The sequence below is a fragment of the Morone saxatilis genome, unplaced genomic scaffold, assembly GCF_004916995.1.
Source record: "Morone saxatilis isolate NCDOM2014 unplaced genomic scaffold, NCSU_SB_2.0 Contig18, whole genome shotgun sequence".
Lineage (NCBI taxonomy): Eukaryota > Metazoa > Chordata > Actinopteri > Moronidae > Morone > Morone saxatilis.
Genome location: NW_023339740.1, coordinates 24,138,198 through 24,139,253, shown reverse-complemented (window position 1 = coordinate 24,139,253; position 1,056 = coordinate 24,138,198).

Below are 1,056 nucleotides of genomic sequence, written 5' to 3'. Positions count from 1 at the left end.
CTGAAGAGACATTAAAAGAAGCCCGGCTCCAAAACTGAAATGTATTTCAAATCATGCCTTTGGTTGTAACTGTGGCTCTGATATAAATGAGGAGTTCCACTTTTTAGAAAAGTAGGATTTCATCTAATGAGGACCAATACTTTCAGTACAATAAGTAAGTTAACCTGTTCAGCATATTAAAACAAAATTTCGTTAACTTCAGTTAATACCATGTTTGTTAGAATTATGATCTCATGTTACTCTGGCTTTGATCAATAAACACTTGAACTACCACACAGGGTTCACATACCAAAAGGGTGTTACACACAGAGATATATCAAAGCCACTTTGTTAAAAGGGAAAGTGAGAGTAAATCACAACTAACATTGCTCAAAAATCAAAGACTATTTTTGAAATACATTTTTGTATTAGGAAGCAAAGTCAATTTGCACGTAGAACTGTGTCCAGCATCCACTTCCTGTCACATTAATTATTACACAAGTGGAAATAAACTCTCTTAAATGTGCAATAAATAATTTACATGTTTAAGTAATACATAAGTGTTCACTTTAATGTGTTGGTTTATTAGTTGTTCTAAGGGGGTGCCCACAATATTTGTGCCAAAAAGGAGGATCCTCAAAAAGTTCATTTCTAGAGGGGCATATGCCTATTTTCTGCTAATGGATGTAGTGTGGGAAAGCTCTTGAGAGCAGAGTTGAGTGTCAATGACATCCAACCCAGCACAGCCAAATAATTCTCCAAAGGGATTTGGCACACTTCAGGAAACAGCTGGCCCCCAGGAAACTTCCCACCCTCATGTATAGAGCTGAAATATACTTTGATGGTCAGAAATGAGGCATGATTATGACTGGAGGATCAAAATGTAACCAACAATGATTGGAAACTGAGAAATAAATTTTTTTTTGAAACTTTATCACAGATTTTTCACCAAACGTTCACATTTAAAGAGCCAGCCAATGGTGTCATTTCCCTCCAGATGGTTGGTGACGTCAGGCTCTGTTTCTATAACAACACACAGCCAGTATCTGTCTTTGAAGTCCCTTTGTGGTTCATTGA